Here is a 26,223-nt window from a genome sequence, read left to right on the forward strand (position 1 = left end):
TGGCACAAATATGTGTCAGTGTGGAAACTTTTCAAAATACGGTTTCTCGCAAGGGCTCGCACTAATTCCTGCCACAAATACCACTAACTTCCTAATTTACGCTACTGATATGGTGGTATCATTTTTTGGCCACCCTAAATAACTGTTTGTCCACACGCAAATCACAAGATGTTTCAAGCAAATGTTCTTTAGCCGTCAGTGGGAAATCAATCACGAAGATTGCCTTCGTTGTAGCTTAGTTTTTTTACAAAGATATGAACAGTGGTATGGCTTTTTTAAATGGCATTCTGTGCTTTTTGTTTGGTAATTCTTTTCCTCTCCTAAAGACCTATTCAAAAATATATCCCATTGTACCATTCACTGTAACACAACGTTATTAATTACATAAAACGACATTGACGTTGACGCTGCCAGCGCTTAGTGCAGGTACTCGGGATAATGGAACACATCAACGTGCTGACGTTGACAAAGGACAAATGTAAACGTAAGGAGAATGCTCACACGTCATTCCGTCAACCATCGACAGTTCAAGAGTTGTGTGAGTAGAATGTACACCAACGAAGAGAAGATTGAAATGCTACACTCACCTAAGGGGAATGTAAGTTAAAAAAATGATTGAGCACTATGGGACTTAAACTGCTGAGGTCATCAGTCCCCTAGAACTTAGAACTACTTAAAACCAACTAACTTAAGGACATCACAAACATCCATGCCCGAGGTAGGATTCGAACCTGCGACCGTAGCTGTCGTGCGGTTCCAGACTGTAGCGCCTAGAACCGCTCGGCTACTATGGCCGGCCGGAATGTAAGTTAGCAGAACAGAATTGCAATACTGTTTTCTTATGTACGGGTACATTTAGTACAGTAGTTTATGAAACGTCCCCTTTGAATAATTTATATATGAAACGTCCCCTTATAACAATTGTACACGACTATGCTTAAACTGACACACAATATTATTTAGCGCAACGCAATCTGACTTTCAAAAATCCCTGCAAAAGAATGGCCCTGAGTAACATTAACCTATACCTTTCACAAATCACTTACCTCACAAAAATCTTCGTTACTCGAACTACTGCAATAAAGCGAGCGCCACTATTGCCAGCTAAATAATAGATTCAAACTACAGAAGGCACTAACTATTGATAGGAATAGTTAGCAAATGAAAGATATTAATAGGGAACAAACAATGTATTTACCTTAATAGTCATAATATATATAGCAGTTCATGGCAAATTACAAAACTCCGCCATCTCTCTCCTCACATCCACCACTGCTGGCGGCTCACCTCTAACTGCGCAACGCTACGCGCTGTTCACATCCAGCTGCCGCTGCCCAACACTACAATGGCAGACAACAATGCAAACTAGCCACAGACTGCACACAGCACAGCTAGTGATTTTCATATAGAGCGCTACGTAACGTTGCCAATAAGAAAACATAAACAGCCTACTTACATAAAGAAAACATAAACAGCCTACTTAGATAGCCCCTATGCTCCCCACAAAAAATTTTACAAATTGTTTTGGCCAGTGGCCAATAATGATTTGATAAAATTTTTATAATTACACTAACAAAGAAATCAAATGCACACACTTATTTATACAATGCTCGTCAAAAGCTAAAATTTTCTCACAGTCCATAAAGACAGTCCAGATTGTTCATCATAATAGTAGTTACAGTTTTTTTCACAAAGTCTCATTAGTAAAAGAAATTGCACACAGAAGTAGTGGATTTCCAAGCAGTCTTGAAGAAGTAGTGTTGTCCTTCCAACGGAAAGACAGTGCTGACACTTGACATGTTGACAGGTAATGGGCCACAACAGAGCAAACCCACAGCAGAGTCATTCGACGTTTTGAAGAAGATTGGTAGGTAGGTCATCACAGAGTAGACCCACTGTAGTCCTGGTAGAGATTGTGGTATTGGTGGGCCACCAGAGGTGCAGACCCACTGCAGTCCTTGTAGAAATAATGGTATTGGTGAGTCATCAAAGGTGTAGACCCACTGTAGTCCTTGTAGAGATGACCAGCAGCCATCTGTTGTGACTGTGCGGGTGCACACTCACCAGTGAGGAGTCTTGCAGTTAATATAGCAAGTCCATAACCACCACTTGTGCACTCACAAAGTTTTTTGGAATTGTCCTTAGAACGAGCAATGCTGTTATCCAGTCCCTTGCTAAATTATCAACACACGTGCAAACACTAGCAGTCCCTACTTCTCACATATTGTCCATATACTATGACCAACAGAAACGTGTGCAGTGAAATGGAACTTACAAGTTACTTAATTTGATTAACTGGTGTCAATTACAATATTATAACATCAAAATACAATAACAAAGGTTCAATATACATCATTAAAAACATAACAGTACAGATAACATTTGTAGTACAGGCTTTACAACAGAATAGAAATAAACATATACATCAGTGTTACAGTAATTATGACATGAGTACAAAAATAAAAGATCAGAATCACTTTCGAAGCATCAACTTCACACATGAGCAACAAAACAGAATAAATAATGTCTAACATCTTTACAAAGTAAATAACATATTATTAATGCCAATTATTTTTGAGGATAACAGTATTCCTCATTATAGTGAATGTAGCTTAATATTAAAAGAAGAAAAAATTCTATGAAACTACACAGAGACAGGAAGAAAACAAATACACAAGGGTACACAAACACATAATGGGATAACACAAAAGGAAAGGTCAGGGTTTGTTTTACTGCAGTATTTTGCATGGAGATCTCCCTTCGATCATCATTATTCCCAAAAGTCTTATCTAAGCCTGCTTTCTGTATTCTGTTCACATCCTCTGTCAAAATAGTTTTTCTCCACTGTACAGTATCCTTTTTTTTTTTTTTTTTTTGTCCAAACCATTTTCATATAGCTTCTCAATACATTTCTTCCAAGTCATCATAGTTAGTTTCTTATATAGTCTACCCCTCTTAAGCTAACTTAAATCTACTGAGCTCAGATATATATACCAAGAGATGAGGCAATGCAGCATCACATAAAACAATTAATATAAACAGCAATGAAAAAAACGCAGATTTGCGAAGCAAGCAGCATTAAGAAATTACAACTAATATAAGGCAATGAGCAGCAAACAATAAAAATAAATAATTAGTAAAACTGGCTTAACAGAATAATACAAAGTCAAATTCAATAACACTATGCGTGGCAAACAGCAGCAACTTATACCTAAACATGACATAGCTCAAGCAGAAAAAATATTACAGTGAAAACAACAATGCAGATAAGGGAAATGTATATTCACATCTTAATGTCTATGTAATTAAAGTGGTCATATTAATGTCTATGTAATTAAAGTGGTCATCTTAATGTCTATGTTATTAAAGTGGTCATCTTAATGTCTATGTAATTAAAGTGGTCATCTTAATGTCTATGTAATTAAAGTGGTCATCTTAATGTCTATGTAATTAAAGTGGTCATCTTAATGTCTATGTAATTAAAGTGTTCATCTTAATGTCTATGTAATTAAAGTGGTCATCTTAATGTCTATGTAATTAAAGTGGTGCACCACAACAACTTATTGTAAAAAGAATATTACCATATACTTGAAAAGAATATTATGTGTCCAGTTACTGTTACTAGTCCCTTCTTATTGTTCTTTCCTTTCCAAGTGCTCCTTTTTTAATGAATGTGGATTACAAAAGTATTATTTAATAGATCTGTTGACAGAAAGTGTTCACATTAGCAAATGCATTTTATTTTATCAAAGCAATGCTGCAACACAGCTGGAAACCAGATATCAAATGAAATAAGCAATTACGCAAACCAAAGCATAAAAATATCATTCAATAGTCATGTGATATTTCATAAGTTAGTAGAAATTCTCTCAACTTTCGTCGAAAGACACTTGTCATAATCAGGTGTGCAGATGTACGAATATTTCCCATCAATTCATAAGCATTTCAGTAATTAGCACAAAGTACGAGTAATTATATGTTTTCAAGTAACGAGCGTGACGCATTAGCGATGCCCTCTACAAAGGAATGTCAACAGCGAGGTTAATGGCCTCCTTTTTTTTTTCTACCTGTGCCTCTGGAAAGGCACGCACTCTAATGGCTTGTTCTCCAGGCGTCTGACACACCTGGGTGCCCATGACGCACATGCAGGCGGTCACTTAACTTTCTTACGGAAATATTTACGACAGCAGTTTCCGCTACAGTGACAGTCTCATATAAAATTTTCACAGATCGAGAATTTACGTTGCAAATGTGTAGAAACAAAATCCTATGAATATAACAGTGTCCAAAAAAATTTTCACCGGCATTGTGATACATTCACGCATTTACACACATTTAATAACTCATAAAGTACGATTCTTGGTTTCCAACATCCCTTTTCACAAGTCAAGAGTCCCTAACTTCTATTCATTATTCATATACATATAAACACGTAATCACATTCCTCATATATGGTAGCATCATCTTATTGACATAAACATACCTCAACAGCATAATACACATCGTCGTCGTAAAAATAACATCATAACACCTCAGTCAAATCTCAAAAAAGTCGTTGCTTTCTGCAATAATTTCAAACCATGAAAAATATTCTCTGCTCATTTCAATAGTGTCATCTGCCTCACAAGTACTTTAAAAATCATGATCTCATACCAAATACATCATTCAAAGCTCTCATAGTATCAGAATGGTTCTGACAAAATATGAACAGTTCACACTGTACAGACAAAATACAGTTTCATAAGTGTGAAGTTATCCAGCTGTGTAATGGCGTATCTGTCACTGATGTAGTAAAAAAAGTATATCTCTCAGTTAAATGATCAGATAAGTGTGTAATTTGTGTGTTAGAGAAATATGATACTGATGTGTCAAGTTGTATAAGCAAATACCATATTAGCTAGGGCTCTTTGTGCTTGCCAAACACATGGTACACAAAGTAAGCGTATACCCCCCTGAGGATTAATGTAATTATACCCTCAGGTGTTACAGATTACAGCAATGGAATGAAATGTATCACGGAAAACTTTCTTTGTAATTCAAAAATCTTTAAAAATAAATGTTTTAAGTACAAAATTAATCACTCAAATACGTGTCCTGTAGCGCTAGATGTGCGTCTTGCTGTAAGATAATCTCTGTGGAAGTGTCGTAGTTATCGTCCTCCAAAAGCTAAGTTCTGCAGAAGTCAGTGTACTTACCTCATGATAAACAAAAGTGAAATGCTTTGCGTATAGATTTCTTAGTTATTACGCTTATTGTTGTGATGAAGAAGTTACTGTGCTGTAGCGTATTGTTGTGCTACGGAAAAGGCTGTCTCATTGTAGCTATACCACAAAAGTTACTGATAAAACATGTCTTGCTTTCCAGAATAATACATAAAACTGTGGAGACATAAAACAGAAACACCACAAAAGCAACAATGTAAATTGTGTCACACATTAGTAACGTCGTGATATAATCATGTAGCTGTCACATAAACTAACCACTGTGTCATCTGGTATCTCCCAGAAAGTACTTTAATTCAGAATGTATTTTCAAGTACACCAAAATGTTGCATCAATATCTCATTAGCAGTACTGGTAAATGTTCTAAGTATGTGAGCCTTATAGTCATTACGTAATCGTGCAACTAACAAGCAAGAATGTACACAGACAGTAACACTGTGTCCTCTGTTCACTATCACAAAGCAGTGGTAATTACTGTCTAAATATGTACCCTAGGTTCTAGACTGGATAGTTAGTTAGCTTTAAAACATAGTTGCATGTTAACAGTTTGTAAGTGTGACAAAGAGTACTAGTAACGTGAAGTGAAAAATTTTATGGCAAAGACAAAGTTAAAAAGCAGATTATTTTTCAATAAACGGTTTTACATGTGAAATGTGGTGTAAACCTTTGCTCTTCCTAGTACGCAGAATTTCAACTTGAATGCAATTATCATGCGGTATTCGTCCATAAAGAATACTGGAATTTTGCTCAAGGTTAGCGTCAATGTTATTTTTCCCTGAGCCAGCGGGCGCAGGCGGCTGCCTGTGGTGCGAGTCATTGTCAGTTTCTTTGTTGGCGCGCGCCGTTACTGGGATTAGGAGGCCTAACTTCCACAAATTCGCCTTGCCCAGAGGGCCCAGCTCTGTTTAAAGCTCGCCAGTTCTGATGGAATTCAGGTCTGTCGTTATGTCGGTAGATTCCATAGTTTCTTTCTTTTCGGTCACGTGGTGGAGAATTTCTCCCTGAGTCGTAAATGCGCGCTGGACCGTTGCGTCTAAAGTTATTCTGTCTTCCTTGATAATAATTATTTTGGTTCCCATATTGTCTGTTTCTCTGATTGTCTCTGTGACATTCATTACTGTGGAAAAGCGATCTTTCTCTGTAACCATTACTCTGCCAGTGGTTGTCATACAGGTGGTGTCTGTTTTGATCACGATTTACGTTATAAGAAGAGCCTTGTCATGTATTATTTCTGTCATCGCGGAATTGTGACGGATGTGATCTGTAGTGATTGTTTTCCTGTTTTCGCATCCCGTGACTGTCTGTGTCAATTTCTAATTCTTGTAAGAGTCCCTGAAAAGCTTCAATGTCGTCTTTGCAACGTCCTGCCAAAATAATATGCCGTAAATGTTCAGGTAATTTGATCAAGCAAATGCGGATGAGTTCTGAGGGGCTGTATGGGTTTGAAAGATACTGATTCTTATGCAACATGTCTTCAAAATATTTCATAAGACTGGAAAATTCAGATTTTTCGAAACGTTTCATCATTATGATGCTATGTTTTACTCGGTCTTGTGTAGCTTGAGACCAATACGCTGAGAGGAAGGCATGATAAAATTCTCCTTGTCTGTGACAATCGTGAATGACCGATCGCATTCTTACAGCTGGTTCATTCTACAAGTAGCCACACATAAATTCTAATCTGTGCTCCAATGACCAGTTGGGAGGAAAACAATGAGAGAATTGATGGAGCCACACTTGTGGATGAATGTCATTGGCAGAATTCTTAAACGTTTTGAATTTACGTGTAGTAATGAACAGCTTATAATCAAAATCATCATGTCGGCGAGTCGCATGTCGGTCATTGTTACGTCGTTTCGGCGGTTCCATCTCAAAATTCGGTGTACCTTGCCAATTTCTTTCATAATTTCCGAAGTGCCCTGTGTTATTAATTTGTGGCTGTTCCGTATTTCTATGTCCCTCTTCCCGTATTGGAGCGCGAGTGTCCTCTGAAATACGTAATTCTTGTATTACCTGTGTCAGCTGATCTTGTACTTCCCGGATTTCTCTTTGATGTTGCGTATCAATTTGATTCAGATTTTGTTTCAGTTTCCTAATTTGTTCGCTCTCTTCCGTGTCATTAAAGACTACCGGTTTTGCGTCATTCAGATTATCATCTACCTTCGTAGATAAATTATTTAGCTGATCCGAAAGTTCAACTACTTTCTCTGATAATGAACACATTTCCTCAGTGTGTTTTTCTGAACCAAGTTTCAGAGTGTCCATTTGTGTTGAAATCGAATCTACTGTGTCCTTTAAGTTTTCCTGAGTTTTTTCAAGTTGCATAACCGAATCGGTAGATGCAACTGAGTCAATTTTAGCCCACAAGGTCTCATGATTTTCATGAACAATGGTTTGCAGTTCTTTTATGGCTGCTTCATGATTCTGTAATGCATTTTCATGACGCGAAAAAATAGGTTGAAAATGCTCACAAATTTGTGTTTTTACGTCATTACACACTTTCTGACATTTCGATTCAATGTTATGTAACTCAGCAGTTAAATCTTCACGTGCTTGTTCGAGAGTTTTTCCAATGAGTCTAACTTTTGAAGCTTTTGCTGTGTTTGTCTCTGGTGTTGTTCCATTGTGTCTAACATTTGAAGATTTTGTTCCATTGTGTGTAACTGTTGCTGTGTTTGTCTCTGGTGTTGTTCCATTGTGTCTAACTTTAGAAGATTCTGTCCCATTTGTCTCTGATTTTGTTCCATTTGTTGCATTAATTGCAATAATAATGTGTTAGTGTCAGGAATCTGTTTCTCTATGCATTTTGGCAGTGCATTTTCACCGGCAACATTCACATTTTGACAAGCAGAAAATGTGTCTTGACTCATTTGAGAAAACGGTGAGGACGCAAAACCTGAATCTACAGTATTTGCAAAATTGTGTCCTATCATTTCGGATTCCTGAGGCGAGCTGTTGCCGACCGATCGATCGATAATGCTTCCCTGTTCACTACCTGTTTGAATGTCTACACCATTATTTGCCGCCCGCTCCATCTCCCTATGCACAATTACCAAATTACTACTTCGAATCTCTGTTAATTCACTACCCAGTGGTTCTGATAAGCTACGCTCGTCGTCACTATTAATTCTCAGTTTACTTTGAAGCCTAGTGTTACGTTTTTCACACGTCATTATTGTCACAATATTTCACACGATAACACAGAAAAGCACAATTTGAAGAGCAAAAATAAGAGAACACATTAACATAGTACTGAAAATAATATCTAGTTAATTGCAGCTGCGAAATACTTGGTGCAAATCTACATGCATGCCACAACTGTTTTACTGTACAACAATGAAAGGCTGCAGCTATAAAGGAGATTCTCTCTACAATTACGCGCTAGCAATAAACAAAATCTACACTAATTACACAAACTACAAGAAAAAATCAGAAGATTCCAGTGAGGTATCCTAGGCTAAGGGTCGACATATGAAACGTCCCCTTTGAATAATTTATATATGAAACGTCCCCTTATAACAATTGTACACGACTATGCTTAAACTGACACACAATATTATTTAGCGCAACGCAATCTGACTTTCAAAAATCCCTGCAAAAGAATGGCCCTGAGTAACATTAACCTATACCTTTCACAAATCACTTACCTCACAAAAATCTTCGTTACTCGAACTACTGCAATACAGCGAGCGCCACTATTGCCAGCTAAATAAATGATTCAAACTACAGAAGGCACTAACTACTGATAGGGATAGTTAGCAAATGAAAGATATTAATAGAGAACAAACAATGTATTTACCTTAATAGTCATAATATATATAGCAGTTCATGGCAAATTACAAAACTCCGCCATCTCTCTCCTCACATCCACCACTGCTGGCGGCTCACCTCTAACTGCGCAACGCTACGCGCTGTTCACATCCAGCTGCCGCTGCCCAACACTACAATGGCAGACAACAATGCAAACTAGCCACAGACTGCACACAGCACAGCTAGTGATGTTCATATAGAGCGCTACGTAACGTTGCCAATAAGAAAACATAAACAGCCTACTTACATAAAGAAAACATAAACAGCCTACTTACATTTAGTCCTTTAAAATACTGTTGTGTAGAGTAGGCATGCAGTAAAGGCTGTTTTTCCTAGAAACTGCATCTACATAACGTTTCTTTTATCGTTGTTGCTGTTGTTGTCGTTGTTCAACGTAGGCGAAATGCTACGCAGGCAGCGAAACTGTACAGAGAGTGATATCCTGACAAGATACCACCTTCCCGACGGATGTTTTCTAGCCTTGTTGCGAAGCTTAAGGGAACAGGAAGTTTCAACCCACGACAGCGCACTCGCTTTCGTTGCTATGAATCCGCATGTGAGAACATGACAGCTTGAACACGAGATTGGCATTCCTAAAACCAGCGAACATCGTATTCTTACACGTCACCGATTCCATCCTTACCACGTACACCTACATCAATAATTCCTCGTTGTCCTTGTCATTTACTCTGTATCTCATTATCAATGGGTCTCACTCATTTCCCGTTTCTCCTTCTCTTTATTCCTCTCTCACAGGCACTGTCTCCTTCACTATTCCAACAGCACTGTTCTGTCACTGTCAATTATGTACAGCATCCCCTGTGTCTCTCTCTTTATCTCACATTGCCAGTGTCTCTTTCTCTGTGTATTACCTTACAATATTTATTAATTTTCCGTTTCTCTCTGTATCCGCTGTCCCCTTCTCCCTGATCATAAAAGAAAACACTGATATGACTGCGCACCAAACTTTCTTGAAGAAATTTGAAAGGTTTTGACGAGGGTAGAAAGATGCAGCTGGTAACCATCTTTTCAGTCAGAGTTTTTTAATAAACGTTTTTTTCCACTGCTTCCCTTCCTTTCTTTGCTACAAAATGGCAGGTTTTTCATATGAAGAGAACTTCGTGGTTAGCAAAATTTTAATGGTTTACTTACATAAATTGGAAGTCACTCCGGCAAACACTGTCCGCTCCATGGGTGGTCACCTCGGCGTTTGGCGTTGACTCGTCCTCTTAAGGGATCGGCGTCCCGTTGTACGGTTTGCGTCTCCCGAACTAAAAGCTTCTGTGACCGTCTTGTCTGGAATGTATGTTGTACGCCAGCCTCGAGTATTTCAATCTTGGTGCGCATTGGCGATTTATTAGTTATTTAATATCGTTTACATGAATTCATACAATATTGGCTTTATCTTATCGAGTTTGTATTCTAATGAAGCGTCTTAATGTGCGGAATATGATTGTGAGAGCGGAATATGTAAGCAGTCAAGGTCAGGAGACCACGATGTCTTACATACCTCCCTCCTTCTGACTAAATTTTTGTCTGGGGTTGGTCAATGCAGTGGAAAACATTGACAAAGTCGGTGAAAAAATGTTCTTTTAGATTTTCCAATAAACTTTTCTATGCCATTCTTAACAATTTTTTTAATGATTTCGTTATAGCTATAATTTCTAATTTTTAATTTTTCAATTTATGTTTTGTTGTTAGGCAATATAGGCTTTGCGAAGGTTGTTATTCTTTGTCTTTGCCAGTATGTGTCTCTGTTTTTCTTTTTCATTTCCAAAAATTGTTTTTACCATATTAATTTTTCTAAACTCATTAGTGTACAGTGTATCATGTTCTAGTGCGATTATATCTTTTCTTTAGTTAGGCTTCGCGTGAATGTTCGCAAAAGTTCTGTTGTGTCACTTTGTTTTATTTATTTAGGCATTATCATTTTCTTTATGTGTCACTGTTTTTTTTGTGTAAGAATGAAGAAGCGTTTCCTCTTAATTCTGTCCTCGGTATTAATATTTTTACCCCAAAAGGTGTTTTTGAATGTTACTTAAAGAAGGAACATCCTGCATAAATCCTTTTCTAATTTTACATATAAAAGAAATAAATAGACTTTCAATTAGTTTGTGAGATTATGTAACTATACTAACTAAGTTTCTGTACAAAAGGTTTTAAGGTATCTATAAATTATGGACTTTACATATATGATAATATAATTACTTTTATAAAAAAGGAAAAAAAATATTTTTACAAACATATTTTCTTAGCTCTACATTTGTATTTTATTAGTTTTTTGAGTGCTGCGTCAGTTTCTGTGCTCTACGATCCCCACTGAAATACTGGAAGGCGTCGACTTATTTGTATGGGTGTCAGAAGTCATGAGAGAAGCACTCTAGCATGTGATGCCAGGTCTTGCTTGTTGACATTGTCATCATGGAGTGGTACTTTTAGCCGATCATGATGACTGTGGTTTACTGCATAAACAGTGATGTCTTGGTACTCCTTTGCTGTCACACCTGGGACGGCATGGCATTTCGATGATTGTAATTGACTACCGACGATCGTCACCCAGTATTGTGCTGTGACGTCTTGGTACTTCAAACCTGGTTCGGTACGGCAATTTGATGATGTGGTAGGGAGAATACTGTTCACTTTGTTGAATCTATTTCTAGATAATGTTCGTTGGTACTACTTAATATTCCGTTTGCCGTTCGCTTCTGTTTATTTGACGATTCAAGATTTATTTTTGGAGAGGTGGTTGTAGTAGTTTCCATGCCCCAAAGTTAAAAAAAAAAATGGCTCTGAGCACTATGGCACTGAACATCTATGGTCATCACTCAGTTAGAACTTAGAACTACTTAAACCTATCTAACCTAAGGACAGCACACAACACCCAGTCATCACGAGGCAGAGACCTCAAAGTTCATGGAGAGATGTTTGTAGCAATTTGCTTTGTAGGATAGGAGAGAAAGGTTTCTTGCTGTCTTCTGCCCTTCTTAACCTTGCATCTTCTGTTCTTCTCTTCTTTCTTGCATTTTTCTGTTCTTCTTGGGCTAGGATTATGTGAATTTTAGTGTAGGAGTGATATAGGATTTGTAGGATCTGACTGCCTTTCCAAATGTTGCTTGATGAGTTTGTAGATCTTAGTAGTTTTTTGTACCTTCATTATCGTCTCACCGTATTATGATTCTCCCCACGCTCCTCCGCTGTGTAGCAGTGTCGTGACATATGAAATGTCCGTGCTGCGCGTTGTCCTCCTGAAGTTTAACCTGGTTGCAACCTGCATTTCCAGTGTGGCGTTGGTATTCTTGTTGTTGTTATTGCCCTAAGTGCTTTCTCAACATGTCTGTACCCTCTCCGTCGCTATCTCGAGACATCTGGTGTTAAGGAAGCTGGTGATTGGTGTTGGTGACGATGTCTTTCTGACGTCTAGAAATATTTACAATTTTTGTTTACATATATTTGCTATTTACAAAATAACTCTGATTTTATATAATGCAAGAATTTTCTGATAGTGGCAAAAATTATCATTTATATATACGGTTTCTTTTATTTATTCTAATTATGTCCTACCACTTCTTCATTCTTTTAATTGTTGTGTACCATTCATTGTTTGTGTGCATGTTATAGTGTACTTGTTACTACAAGAGATTGTTAGTGGGTATTGTGTCTCTTTTTCTTTTATGTAATGTGTTACTTTGTTGATCTATTAATTTATCTTTTATTTAGTTGTTAGTATAAGATAGGGTGGATGTTAGTTTGCCTAACCGCTTCCACATTTTTCAATTCAATCTTTACGTTTTGCAGTATTCGGTGGCCTAACTTCTACATCTGGTTTCAATTTGCTGTGTTGTTCTTGTCTCTGAGGACCATATTTTCCTGTGTAATTATTCGCGCCCTGGTCTCGCTAATTGCTGTTTTAAACATCGTGACCTCTTTCAAAGTACCCTTGACCGTTGGCATTTTGATTCCTAAACTGATATCCGCCACTGTATGGGTGTCCATTAGCGTTCCTATTTCGGTACCAATGATTCTGGTTATCGTTTCTATGCCAATTGTCTCCATTGTGACACTGTCCTTGTCTGTTAAATTGCCTGAAACTATTGGTGTTAGGATTACGATTATTATTATTGGAATATTCGTTCCTAGTCCTCTCCTTTTGCCGTTCTCTTTCCTTTCTTTTTTTCTTTCACCTCGTCTTCTTTAAACATAAATTCAAGTTCCTCTAAAACCTCTTTGAATTCTTCGGTATTTTCATTTTTTCCTACTGTCGCCTGTTGATACTTTACCGGTAATTTCATTCTACATTGACGTATCAGCTCTCCGTTACTGTATGGTTTGTCTAGGTATTGATTCTTTTTGTCCATTGTATCAAAGAATTTTTACCACGCTTTTCTCTCCCGAGTTTTCATATGGTGTCATCTGAAGTAACACGTATTTAATTTTATTTTGCGCCTCCTTAGACCAAAATCTTTCGAGAAATGCTGTTCTGAACTGTAGGTAAGACGTACAGGTATCCGCGATCTTTTCCATCACCTCTGCTACAGTCCCTGACATGTGTGCACAAATGAAGTCAAGTTTGTGAGCTACGCTCCAGTGGTTTGGTAAGCCTAGTTGAAACTGGCCGATGAATATGCCTGCATGCAAGCTACCGCCTTCTTCCTTGAAATCTTGAAATTTATAACTTTAAGGAAGGGGTCTATATCAAATCTACTCATAAATCCGGTTTGTGGCTGATTCATGGATTCAAATAATGTGCCACTGCTTGTGTCGTCGTGTTTATTCTCTGGTAATCTACTGCTTGTCTGCTTATTCTCAATTTCCTGACTCATATCCGCGTCATATCGTATCATTGGTGAGCAAAAGTGTTGTTCGTTGTTTCTACTCTCGTCGTTCGCCGTATAGTACCTGTGCTGTTATTATGTTGTGTCATTGGATTTACTGGTTCAGTTGCCTGTCTTTCGATTGGTATCGGCTGAATGTACGTGTTCCGTATTTCTAGATACTGTGCCCGGTCCTGTGGCATGCCATGTAATACTTTAATCGGGGTTTTCTGTTTCGATTTCTGCGCGAGTGTTACGTCTAGCCTTGGTTCTACTTGAACTTTCTTAGAAGGCGCGTGTTCGTGTACTGAATTAATGCTTGACGTGTCAGTTGTTTCGCTACAGGTGTAATCGGTCTCGATCTTTTCTTCGATAGTTTGTATCAACTCTGTTCAAAGCTTGTCAAACTTATCTTTGTTTTTAAGTTCTATTTTATTGATCCACTGATCATATTTTTTCAGGGCAATCTTTGCGACCTTGCTTTGAATTTTTTGTTCTTCGGAAATTTGTATTGCTGTTCGAGTGGCTTTTTTCGTAAAACGTTCCACCTTTTTGTCAACGTTTACGATGTTCAATTGCACCTTGTCCACGTCAGTGCGTAATAGCTGCTGACCTTGTGTTAGTACCTGTATTCTTTCTCTAGATTCTTTCGCGTCTTTGTTTATCTGAGTGATCTATCAATTCTAGCCAACCCTTCTTCCATCTGGATTTTAACCTGTTGCATCTGTGTCTTAATAGCCTGATTACCCTGTTTCAATTCCTGATACTGTTTTGTTATTTGTGTATTCTGTTTCTTCATACTAGCGTTCATTTTTTGTAAAATCTCCATGATCGCGTCCTGTCCTGTGACGCTGCCTTCTGCCGAACTATGTATTCTTGATCTATTTTCTTCTACTCGGTCAGTTACGTCGTTTACTGGGCTATGCTGTGGCTTTTCTAAGTTTGATAACTGCAATAACCCGTGCTGTCTGTGTTGAGGTCTAGTTGCGTTTGTCATAGAACCATTACGTGGCACAAACAACTCCGCATTCTGCCCTCTCTCTTGTGTATGTCTTGTGTTTGCAGGTACAGTTGCATCTGTTACGGAACCTTTTCGTGGCCCTCGTAACTCCGCAAAATTCTTTGTCTGCTGTTGGGGCATATTTAGAATGTGTACGATAGGTTCGACGTATTCTAAATGTTCCCACTCTTCGTCACTGTCTACTTCTCTTTGAACTAACTGCCGGTTCATTGATGGTGTTGACGCGTATTCTGTCCCTGAATATGCGGCAAACTAACGCGTTTCCTGTTCTCGTTTCGCTTCTTACCTTTGCCATTTCTTACTTGGGTTGTCTATTTCTGACTCAGAATGTGCCCTACCTGGAATTTCATATTCTGGAAATTCGATGTTCTCGTCCCTTCGATTCCCATCTATCTGATCTGTCTCAATTTCATGCCAGTCTAACTGAGGCTGCTGATTCTGCAACTCCCCGACTGCCCTATTTTCTGATTCACCTTTTGTCCTATTCTCAAGTTCACCTTCTTTCCTATTCTCAATAAGCTCGTTTACTTGCTGTCTATCTGACTGATTCTCCTCCACCTTGTCTACTTGCGGTCTCTCATGAAAACCCTTTGGCTTATGCTCTAATTAACATGGAAATTCATTCAACACACCACAACCCTGTCTACAAAACTGTACGACTACTTACCAGTTGGTTGAACCAACAACAACAACAACGTCGTGACTTCTTAGCTAATGTTCTGTCTGTTATGCTACAGTCTCCGATCTCCACCTGTGAGCTTGCAATGGGAGAAAAATGATATTTCTTATTTCTAACTTACATGATACTGCGTCAGACTGCATCTCTGCGTCACTCTGCGTCTGTGCCTATCACCTGAAAATCCTATGCCCTAACAGCTACACAAAAATCGTAAAAGATGCAAAATTTTCCAACACAATAACACACGCCCTTTTCCAAACAATTCTGCTCTCTTCACTACCTGTTTCTATTCTGATCCCAATCTTTGCAAATAGCTATTTCATACATGAAAGAAATTTCTTCAAAGTACTACTGTTGCAACCTGCCATTCCTAACTATCCTTACACTTTCCTATCTTGGTAGCTTACCTATTTTACCTATCCTGGCAGCTTACCTATTTTACCTATCCCGTCAGGTTACCTATTTTACCTATCCTGGCAGGTTACCTATTTTACTTATCCTGGCAGGGTCGACATTTTTTGTGAGCAGTGGGGGTTTGTTATACTGTCATTCTTCGCAACGGGTTAATCTGAGAAGTACCCTTTACCCAGTGGCTCCTGCAAGATGTAATTTCCACCCCCACATTACTACAGGTCAGACAGACTTTCCTAATGTTGTAAAGAGAAACTCCTGAAAAAATTTAAGCAACAAATATCTTCTGGAATCGTCCGCTGTAAGGATATGACACAAAAATTCACAAAATTTCTTACGTAACTAGTGAGATACTTGGGTACTGGAGGAGTGCTAGTTACTGTAAGAAAAATATGAAACTCACGAAAATTATTCTTTATTTTTGCAAAAATTGTGAGAAATCACAATGGCTCTTCTAGTTATGAACTTAACAACTTATTTCCGGGTTCTTTTCAAGAATAGGATTCGGTAATAAAATATCTATACATAGTTTACAATTGTTTTTGTCTTGGCAGAATGACTGAGAGCCGCGCCTACTCAAGTTGAATAATTATCTGTTAGAATGTTGCTAGGTAAGGTCGAGGTTGTCACGTGTGAAATGCAGTGAAGTGTCAAGCGTGGAGGGAAATATGGGGCTCGCAATAGCTGTAGCGCACAATACCGTAAGCTGCGATGACTGCTGTCTGCGCCACGAGCTGCTGATAAATAAGATAACTCTCATTCTATCTGAATTGACCTTCGACAATCAAACTCTCCCTACGCCTTGATGAAGTCAAGTACTCCTGTTCGCCCCTAGTCTAACTAATGGCGTGGTACACTGGTCAGATAACCAGTCCACCGCGATGCCACTCAAAAATTCGCTCCCAGGCATTTGACTATAACTCTGTCCGTTCACACCGCACAATAAGTGTGGTGGCCAACACGGTGAACAACACCTAATCGCAAGGACTCAATATATACTCACACTTCGATTCGCTTTCGACAGAGGTGCTCTCCCAGTGAGGTACTAAGGAGAGACTTGTTCCTCGCTCTTTGAGTACACATACGAGCGCGCACGCTCTCGTTATGTGTTCTCGCTCCAAGAGCGACAATGGAACGGGCCCTCTCCACGCCAGATGTGAAGGGGTATATCTTTCGATCTCTTCCATTACTCCTTCAGCTCAAGGCATCAGGACTATCATCTGCCAATCAGCATTGATCTTCTAAAATGGGAGAATGACGTTTCGTTTAAGGCGACGAATCCGGAAATCTGTAGCATCGGCGCTTGGCGTTTGTTGTCTCCCTGTGAAAATCTCTGAAACTGCTTGCTATTTGTAAAGAATTCGTAGGCTGCCCCCCCCCTCCACACACACACACACAATGTAGCGGAATTTGGTCTTAAGCCAAACACGGGATCGTTCTTCCCTTTCACTCAGGCAAATGCTGTCGACTCCATAGGCGATCACCTTGGCGTTTGGAGTTGACTCGTCCTCTGAAGGGATCAGCGTCCCATTGTGCGGTTTTCGTCTCCTGTAGCCGTCATGTCAGGAATGTATTTGTGGACGCCAGCGTCGAGTATTTCAATCTCGGTGCGCATAGGCGATTTACTAGTTATTTGCAAATCGTTTACATGAATTCAAACAATATTGACTTTATCTCATCGAGTTTGGGTTCGAATGAAGCGTCTTGATGTGCGGAATATGATTGTGAGGGCGGAATATGTAAGCAATGAAGATCAGGAGACCACGATGTCTTTCAGCTATGTATGCCAAAGTGCCTCCTGGTTTCGGTAATCTCTTTACAGTCCCTTAGCGTCGGCCAGAGAGTAGTGTGGCACAAAACTGGGTCAGCATATTGCAGCAAGAAGTCCACTTATTGGGATTAAGCCCATATACTTAGGCTGTGTGATTGCACTCTTCCCTTCTGCAAACAATGCGTGCTGCTAGTGCACCTGTAACTATTTATTCCTCAATAGTTCTTTGTCTCACAGTATCCGTAAGTGCCCTTGTGTGACATTCTAAAACAGATAAATAGTTGCATGTGAAGTCTCTCGACAGCGTTTATGACTCAAATCTGAAACTTTTAGGAGACTATGTTGCTGAGTGGTCAGATACTGCATCAAATAAACTTATACAGCTTCAGTTAATCTACTTAACAATAGGGTCAAACATAAAAAACAACAAGTCCTTTTAGCTGTGTCGATTTTCCAGCCAGACATTTCAGGAAATGCAGTCTAAACCTTATTAATTTTTTTGCTCTCATAAACACAGAATAATGACATAAGCAATAGTGTATGAAAAAATTACATGTATGAACTTTCATAAAAGACTATTGAGTAAAGAAACACAGTAATTAACTAAATGCCTTCACGGCGAGCAGTGTGTTGAAATATGGTTTTATAACAGTTGCAGTTCCTAGTTCGACTTAGTCAGCATCCAAGAGAAATTTAAAACAAAACAGTTTTTGGCACGGATCTGATTAAAGTCAGGATTTAACTGTCAGATTCAGATGGTCAGTTAGGTTTATAATAAGTTGCCAAAATTTTGAAAGCAACCCCTCAAAAGGAATCTTTAGGAAACAGCATCATCCACTGTGCTATATTTTAAAATATTAAATTCCTTACAATGTCAGGACCCATAAGCAGTAAGAGGCTGAGTGAAATACACCAAAAGTCTTCATGCTTTTGAAAGTACTACTACGATAAGCTCATAGTATTAAACTTGAATTTAAAATGGACAAATGCAGACCAAATATTCAGTCTTCAGACAGCGGGAACAAAATACACACATCACCCCGGTTCCCAGAACTCCTGATGATAGACGTTCGCTGTGGATAATGTATCACAGACAAAATCCTTATGACTGGTCAGAGATGTCACCAAACCCGCCCAAAGATGGAAACAACCATGCACGTGCAGCAACTAATAGAGAGGGGGTCTGAGAGCCTATCAGTTCCAGTCATTCCACCAGGAAGTCGGTACACGGGTCGTGTGGTCTGTAGTTCAAACATGCGTAGATGGTCAGTACCACGGTTCAATCGCGCCCGCATTGTTACTTTGGGTCAGGAAGGGATCTCAAATAGGGAAGTGTCCAGATATCTCGGAGTGAACCAAAGCGATGTTCTTCGGACATAGAGGCGGTACAGAGAGACAGCAACTGTAGATGACGTGCCTCGCTCAGTCCGCCCAAGAGCTACTACTGCAGTGGATGACCGCTACCTACAGACTATGGCTTGGAGGAACCCTGACAGCAACGCCACCAAGTTGAATAATGCTATTCGTGCAGCTACAGCACGTCCTGTTACGACTCAAACCGTGCGCAATACGCTGCATGATCCGCAACTTCATGCCCGAGCCGGCCGCGGTGGCCGTGCGGTTCTAGGCGCTCCAGTCCGGAGCCGCGCTGCTGCTGCGGACGCAGGTTCGAATCCTGCCTCGGGCATGGGTGTGTGTGATGTCCTTAGGTTAGTTAGGTTTAAGTAGTTCTAAGTTCTAGGGGACTGATGACCACAGCAGTTGAGTCCCATAGTGATCAGAGCCCATTTTTCACTCCCGACGTCGGTGGCGAGGTCCATCTTTGCAACCACTACACCATGCAGCGTGGTACAGATGGACCCAACAACATGCCGAATGGACCGCTCAGGATTGGCATCACGTTCTCTTCACCGATGAGTGTCGCTTATTCCTTCAACCTGACAATCTTCTTACACTTGTTTGGAGGCAACCCGGTCAGGCTGAACGTTTTAGACAGTGCAGCAAGGTGGAAGTTCCCTAGTGTTTTGAGGTGGCTTTATGTGGGGCCGACATATGCCGCATGGTTGTTATGGAAGGCGCCGTAACGGCTGTACGATTCGTGAATGCCATCCTCCGACCGACTGTGCAACCATACCGGCAGCATATTGCCGTGGCATTCGTCTTCATGGACGATAATTCGCGCCCCCATAATGCACATCTTGTCAATGACTTTCTTCAGGACAACGATATCGCTCGACAAGAGTGGCCAGCATGTACTCCAGACATAAACCCTATCGAACATGACGGATTCAAAAGGGCTTTTTATGGTCGACCAACTTCTCGGAGGGATCTACGCAGAATCGCCGTTGAGGAGTGGGACAATCAGGACCGCCGGCCGAAGTGGCCGTGCGGTTAAAGGCGCTGCAGTCTGGAACCGCAAGACCGCTACGGTCGCAGGTTCGAATCCTGCCTCGGGCATGGCTGTTTGTGATGTCCTTAGGTTAGTTAGGTTTAATTAGTTCTAAGTTCCAGGGGACTAATGACCTCAGCAGTTGAGTCCCATAGTGCTCAGAGCCATTTGAACCATTTTGAACCAATCAGGACCAACAGTGCCATGATGAACTTGTGGATAGTATGCCACGACGAATACAGGCATGCATCAATGCAAGAGGATGTGCTACTGGGTATTAGAGGTACCGGTGTGTACAACAATCTGGACCACCACCTCTGAAGGTCTCGCTGTATGGTAGTAGAAAATGGAATATTTGGTTTTCATGAACAGTAAAATGGGCGGAATGATGTTTATGATGATCTCTATTCCAATTTTCTGTACAGGTTACAGAACTGTCGGAACCGAGGTGATGCAAAGCTTTTTTTGATGTGTGTAGAAAATAGACCGAAGGGCAATCACCAAAGGGCCACCAGCGAGAGAGGTAACAAGAAACAAGATATAATTACAAGTTAATGATGTAGCCGCAGGGAACATGTCGAAGGACAAGTAATATTAAACATGAGCAGTACATCTGTCAGTCCCACCGACCTTACGCAGTTTTATGTAAACATAAATGAAATACAAGAATTACATTCGCACTTGCGAATATGATGAAACTCTAGCTGCACTGTTTATTAGTGACAGTGAAAATTGGTGCCGGACCAGGACTGGAAACTGGAAATCCCACTGTACGCGAACGGTCGCAATAACCACCTTTGTTTTCAGCTGACAACCTAATTACACTTTCTCAGTGCTTTGAAATAATAAAACATCTGTCTTTTTAATTAATTAATTGTTCATATTTTTATTAGGGATACAGTGAGCTACAGGCTGGAGGAGACAAGATGGGCCGACGTCGAGTTAGGAGTTCTGGCCACGATGCTCCCCCTAAAAAAGAATGGTTCAAATGGATCTGAGCACAATGGGACTTAACTTCTGAGGTCATCAGTCCCCTGGAACTTAGAACTACTTAAACCTAACTAACCTAAGGACATCACACACATCCATAGCCGAGGCAGGATTCGAACCTGCGACCGTAGCAGTCACGCGGTTCCACACTGTGGCGCCTAGAACCTCTCGGCCACTCCGGCTGTCCCTCTCACACAGCGGTGCCGTATCCTCACACTGCTCATGTTCATTTACTTTGAATCTCGTGCACAGCCTAAAAATAAACTAAACCTTGTCGACCTATCCGAACCCTGAATATTCCGCCAGGTGGTAAGGAACGGCAGGAGGGCAGAGTCTAAAGGTCGCAGAAAACATGCGACCCTAGCAGCCAAATATTCGCAACGGCTACATGGTTGAATCGGTGATGATCATCGGCAACACTACGACAGACGGCGCAGAGGAGAGAGTCCGCCAGTCGTATAGCATTGAGCCACTGATTAACTGGATGCTTCCCACGGGTCACATGAGACCAAGTCGTCCTGACATTCGACGGAAGGAATCTGTGAAAGTTGTACCGCCAAATCACAGTCAACCGTAACAATTGAAACTGGCGTTCTACGACGTTACAGGCAACACTACGCTCTGAAAGGGCATAGGTCGTAACAGCAGCGTGGTTCAGGACTGAAGCGCCTAGAACCGGCGCAACGTAAGCATTCAGGTAGGCGCCAAGCTGTGAAGGATCAAGATTGCGTAGGGAGTTGCGACTGATCATCACGTGGATAATTCTCAGTTTGAGGAAAGCCCTCCGCCATACGTTGACGGCGTAAAATCCCACGATGGCGAAGGCGTTGGATACACAGCAGTGGTGCCAGATCTTCTGGAGATAGCCCGCAACTAATAGCGCCGTGGATTTGTACGTATTCATCACACTTCCAGGTCCCCTCCAATGAAAAGTAATGCTATCGAGAATCTGTGCAACCTCCTTCAGAGAACGAAAGCGGCAGCAGAGAGTCTCCTGCGTATACGCGACATAAGAAGATGTTACCGCGTAACCAGAGATCTGACGACTCTACCGTCAGGCGGCCTACGAGCGGCTCCAGCGCCACTGTATAAAGGTGCAGCCATGGCGGACCGAGCGTTCGATCGCTATCGGCGCTGCTACACGCCCACCGACCTGGACCAACGAACGCTCGCTGCTAAAGAGCCGCTGAAGGACGCTGATGAACCGTACAGGAAGCCCATAAGTTCTGAGACAGAATACATAAAAACATGGTGCACTCTGTCAAATGCGCTGTAAAAACCTACAGCCACGATCGCCGCACGATGTCTGCACGCCTCTGGCAGCGCAATCACGTCCCGATAGTTTCCAGTGACTCTACCTTAACTGTGCCACATGGCGAAGTTTTCTCGGTAGAGAGGACACGTGGTAAGAGGGGTCTGCAGCGCGCCGCCGGGAACCTCACAAAAATCTTGTAGTCTGTACTTAATTAGTTCACAAGGCGGTAGTGGGACGCCGTACTTACAGGCGCCGGTTTATGAAGGGAAACAATAACGCCGTTGACAAAATCTTGCCTGATTGCAGCTGCACACGTGATGAGTTCACTATACACGTCCGTCCATCGTGTTGACATGAGACTTCAGTAAGAAGTCCACTGAAGCAGGGCTGCTTACACAGCGTACCCCTGAAGATAGCAGTAGATTGTCGCACAGATGACAAAATGGTAGATAGGAATATAGACGACAGAGAGATAGAAATACAATTAAAATCGTTCAAAAGAGGAAAGGCCGCTAGACGTGATGGGATACCAGTACGAATTTACACAGAGTACGCGAAGAAACCGCACCTCTTCTTGCAACGGTTTACCTTAGGTCTCTAGAAGAGCGTAGCGTTCCAAAAGATTGGAAAAGGGTACAAGTCATCCCCGTTTTCAAGAATGGACGTTGAACAGATGTGCAGCACTATAGACATGTATCTCTAACGTCGATCAGTTGTAGAATTTTTGAACACGTATTATGTTCGAGTACAATGACTTTTGTGGAGGCTAGGAATCTCCTCTGAAGCAATCAGCATGGGTTTCGAAAAAGACAATAGTGTGAAACCAGCTTGCGCTATTCGTCCAGGTAGATGCCGTGTTTCTTGACTTCCGCAAGGCGTTGGATACAGTACCCCAGAGTCCTTTAATGAACAAATTAAGAGCATATGGACTATCTGACCGTAATGTCTCTTGCAGCGGTCTCTCCGCGATATTTTCAGAAATTTTATAAATTATATAACTTAGTACATATCTCGAAATATCTCTTCTTATCTTACCGATTATCAATGCAAAGTAGTTTCAAGCCCAATTATTCCTTGGAGCGTTCATTTACTCCATGGAATAGCTTCTCTGCTATCTATGTTTTCTCTTATGAAAAGAATAGAGGACATCTTGCCGATTAGTCGTGAAAGAAGCATGTATATGTATGTATTGTTGGGCTAGTCGCCATCTTGATGAGATTCTATATGAGAAGCAATTTAATACGTGAACTAAACTAAAGTAAATGTGTTCGCGTATTATTTAACTGATTATTATTGACACTGTCTGCTTACTACGCTGTGTTGCACGGGATTAGTGGGGAACGTCTGATTTACACTGGACGAACCTGCCGTTTTGTATGCTCAAGATAGCCAGTTACTTCAAATAAATAGGCTAACACGGTCTTACCAGCAGATCTCCGGTCTTCCCCATGTGATCACCGAAAGTTAATAATTACTACAAATGTATCCAGGAGATCGACTGACAATTTTCGTCGCACCGAGACTTCGAAATTGCTTCACTGCCTTATGCAATTTAAGTTAAGTTCAATTTAATCAGGATAGAACAGTATTGAACTCTGTGAATGTGATAAGCCTGCTTTGTCAATGAAAATTCCTTTAATATATGCATGTTTTTACTATCCTGATCAGTGAAGCTAAATCAGGCCGGTGTGAGAGAGGTTTTTAAATTTTAGATCCCACACCAAATATATTAAAAGACCAATTTTTGATTGGATTGATGACTTCCTAGATAACAGAACGGAGCATGTCATTATCAATGGAGAGAAGTCTTCCGAAGTAAAGGTGATTTCAGGTGTGCCGAAGGGCTGTGTCGTAGGACCGTTGCTATTCACATGACCTCGTGGATAACATTGTAAGTTCACTGAGGCTTTCTTTGGATGATGCTGTAGTATATCGAGAGGTTGTAACAATGGAAAACTGTACTGAAATGCAGGAGGATCTGCAACGAATTCACGAATGGTGCAGGGAATGGCAATTGAATCTCAATATAGACAAGTGTAATGTGCTGTGAATACACAGGAAGAAAGACGCTTTATTATTTAGCTACAACATAGCAAGTCAGCAACTGGAAGCAGATAATACCATAAATTATCTGGGAGTACGCATTAGGAGTGATTTAAAATGGAATGATCATATAAAGTTGATCGTCGGTAAAGCAAATGCCACACTGAGATTCATTGGAAGAGTCCTAAGGAAATGCAGTCCGAAAACAAAGGAAGTAGGTTACAGTACCTTTGTTCGCCCACTGCTTGAATATTGCTCACCAGTGTGGGATCCGTACCAGACAGGGTTGATAGAAGAGATAGAGAAGATCCAACGGAGAGCTGCGCGCTTCGTTACGGAATCATTTAGTAATCGCGAATGCGTTACGGAGAGGATAGATAAACTGTAGTGGAAGACTCTGCAAGAGAGACGCTCAGTAGCTTGGTACAGGCTTTTTTTGAAGATTCGAGAACATACCTTCACCGAGGAGACAAGCAATATATTGCTCCCTCCTACGTATATCTCGCGAAGAGACCATGAAGATAAAATCAGAGAGACTACAACCCACACAGAGGTATACCGAGATTATTTCTTTCCACGAACAATACGAGACTGGAATAGAAGGGAGAACCGATAGAGGTACTCAAGATACTTTCCGTCACACACACCGTCAGGTGGCTTGCGGAATATGGATGTAGATGTAGATGTAGACGTCCTCGGAGGGGATAGGTTGCATTAGCGTAACCCGCTTGTCAAGCGAGAGCGTGTGTAAATTCCGCGTGTTAGGATGGAAGTCCAGGATGGCCACATTATCGACACCGTAGATTCGAGGGTGGAAGTCCAGGATGGCCCCGTCATCGACACCGTAGATTCGGCGATAATGTTCGCCAAAGCTACGTATTATGTCCGCTTGGCAGGTGAACCGTTGCGCATTGAGATCGACGAGTTAGGAGACTTAAATTTTGTTAATGGAGTATGCAATCATGCACAACTTGACGCATAGAGGGATTCTCCACCCAAACATCAGTTTTGCGGGCACGCACCACAGCCCCCTGTAGTTTCCGGCGAGTAGTTGCTACTAGTTTCTCCTTAATCATGCTACTTGTGGGGAAGGTGGTTGGCCACCAACGTCGCGGAGGGCCCTAAAATCAGTAGTGTGCCTGTGCCAACCAGCGACCTCAGTGCATTAAGTGATGAATGTGCAACGGAGCATCGGTTTGGCACATTCCAACCACCAGTCCATCACTGATGCTTGAATCGGAGACGCTCATCGCTCCTTGTCCAAGTCTCAGCGATACGTTGGCAACAATCAGGATCCAGCAGACGCTGATTGTTGAGTTTACACGGTGCTCGACTCCTCAAAACCTCCAGGCAGGAAAGGAGCAATGTTCACATCTACGCGCAGTGGTCAGAAAACACCGACGGCCAGCGCTCTACATCGAGCATCGCATCAACCAACCGACAGGAGACATAAATGGAGGTCATTTTATTGACTACTTAGGTGACAGGTAGATAGTTCATCACCGGAGGCGTATGCGACAACACATTCACACGAAACAAAACGCACCTGTCAGACTAAAAGGTGCCAAAACACCTTCTGGCGTGTATAATGTGAATCACGGGTCGTCTGCGCACCGTGCCTTCTGGGCACCCTGTAGGGCCAGATCATGAAGAATGAGCTGCAGCTCCTGCCACGTTGTAAAATTCCGGTGTAGGTCTTTCTGGCCGAGTACGTAGATAAAATACCCTCCAAGGAGAAGACATTCATGGCGACCTAAGAACAGTAGGGAAATCTCTTACGCATGAAATAGTGCTCTTTCACACCGACGCCAAGTAACACGT

This window comes from Schistocerca cancellata, chromosome 5 (assembly GCF_023864275.1).
Source record: "Schistocerca cancellata isolate TAMUIC-IGC-003103 chromosome 5, iqSchCanc2.1, whole genome shotgun sequence".
Classification (NCBI taxonomy): Eukaryota; Metazoa; Arthropoda; class Insecta; order Orthoptera; family Acrididae; genus Schistocerca; species Schistocerca cancellata.